The sequence below is a fragment of the Oryx dammah genome, unplaced genomic scaffold (assembly GCF_014754425.2).
Source record: "Oryx dammah isolate SB20612 unplaced genomic scaffold, SCBI_Odam_1.1 HiC_scaffold_24, whole genome shotgun sequence".
NCBI lineage: Eukaryota > Metazoa > Chordata > Mammalia > Artiodactyla > Bovidae > Oryx > Oryx dammah.
In genome coordinates, this window is record NW_024070208.1 from 67,312,964 (window position 1) to 67,315,141 (window position 2,178).

Here is a 2,178-nt window from a genome sequence, read left to right on the forward strand (position 1 = left end):
CTTGCATCTATCACCAGTCACATCCACAACTGGGTATTGTTTTTGCTTTGGCTCCATCCCTTCATTCTTTCTGGAGTTGTTTCTCCACTGATCTCCAGTAGCATATTGGGCACCTAATGACCTGGGAGTTCCTCTTTCAGTATCCTATCATTTTGCCTTTTCATACTGTTCATGGGGTTCTCAAGGCAAGAATACTGAAGTGGCTTGCCATTCCCTTCCTAACCTTCAATGTTGGATAGCTCCTCTAGGCCCCTATGAAGATTTGGTTGGTACTTAACATTTAAAACATTCAGTCAACAAAAATGGAAGTTATTCATGAGCTCTAGATTCTGTGAGGAAGATAAATTTGACAGAAGTCCTTCATGACATTGGATTTAAGTAATATGTTGGATCTGACACCAAAAATGTAGGCAATAAAAGTATAAAGAGATAAATCAGGCCAGGGTGGTAGGGATACCCATGGCGGCTGGATCCTAATGCTCTCCATCTAGGGACCACCGCAAGGTCCCTGTTTGGGATCCTGCCTCTAAGGACTGGAAGCCAGGGCCTCTACTTTCTGTCCTTTCTTCTCCGACCAGTACCGGCAAGGGGTTGTCACCAGCTTCCGCATCCAGGATGCAGAACTATAAAGCAATTGACAAAATACAAGAGGGAACGTTTTCTGAAGTTACAAAGATGCAGAACCTGAGAGATGGAAACTACCATGCATGTAAACAAGTGAAACAGCATTTTGAAAGCACTGAGCAAGTGAACAAAGGGGTACAAGCACCAAGACACCTGAATCCACACCCAAACATTCTCGGCCTGCACAAAGCAGTTTTTGACAGAAAATCTGGTTCTCTTGCACTAACATGTGAACTTATGGACATGAATATTTGTGAGGGAGAAGACACCCATTATCAGGGAAAAAAAATTACGCACTATACGTACCAGCTGTGTTAAGTCTCTGGATCACATGCCCAGAAATGGAATATTTCACAGAGATGTAAAACCAGGAAATATATTAATAAAGCAGGATGTCCTGAAATGAGGGGACTTCAGGTCATGCCAGAGCGTCTACTCTAAGCAGCCTTAAATGGAGTACCTCTCCACCCGCTGGTACCGGGCCCCTGAGTGTCTGCTCACCCATGGCTTCTACAGCTACAGGATGGACCTGTGGACCGCAGTCTGTGAGCTCTACAAGATGGCCAGCCTGTAGCTTCTCTTCCCCAGAGCCAACGAGCTGGTCCAGATCTCAAGGATCCATGACGTCATGGGCACGCCTGCAAAGACCCTCACCAAGTTCAAACAGTCCAGAGCTATGAGTTTTGATTTTCCTTTTAAAAAGGGATCAGGGATACCTCTGCTGACAACCAACCTGTCCCCACAATGGCTCTCCCTCCTGCACGGAAGTGGTGGCCTATGAGCCCGACGAGAGAATCACTGCCCACCGGGTCCTGCAGCACCCCTACTTCCAGGAGCAGAGGGCTGCTGAGAAGCAAGCTCTGGCCAGGGACAGGCAAAAGGCCCCCCACTGTCTTCTCCAAGCGCCCCATGGTACCAGAACTACTCAGCAACACCTGGCAGACGGCCCAGGAGGGCCGGAAGCAGAAACTGCACCCCTGAGGCCTGAGGAGGACGAGCCCCAGAGACAGGGACCCGCCCACCTGATGCTGCCCAGGTTCCAGCTGTCGGGAGCAGCCAAGCTATCCTCGTACTCCAGCCTGGCACTGCAGTCAGTGTTCGCCGGAAGGTGCCACTGCTGAGACCCCTGAAGTGTGTCGGTGGAGCCCAGAAGACAGACACGCAGAAGGACATCAAGCCCAGCCTGAAACAGTACCGCCTGCCCACGACAGAGCGGAGAGGTGGGGGCTACTGAGTGCTGCGGCTCCCTGCTTGGGATGTGCCTGCGCCAGGGAGCAGGGCCAGGGGCTCCAGGGGGCCTGGCTTCCTGTCCCAGGAGAGACCCCTGTCCCCGGATCTGCACCACCACCTCGGCCTGGAGCCGCTGGCTGGAGGCAGCCATGTCCAGAGGGCAGCTTTACTGTGTGTTCCAGTCTAATACATCTGTAAAACCACCTCATTCTAGGGTTTTATTTCATTTTCATAATGTAAGGATTTGGGGCAGGGAATATTTTGTAATTTTTGTATGAATCAGAACAGAGAGATTATACTGTATTATGTATTATTTAGGCTGGT

General features: G+C 50.2%; 1 pseudogene; it reads left to right on the top strand.

Moving 5' to 3' along the window:
• Positions 1–615: 615 nt before the first annotated feature.
• LOC120883292 lies at positions 616–1,866 on the top strand (annotated as a pseudogene).
• The last annotated feature ends 312 nt before the right edge of the window (positions 1,867–2,178 follow it).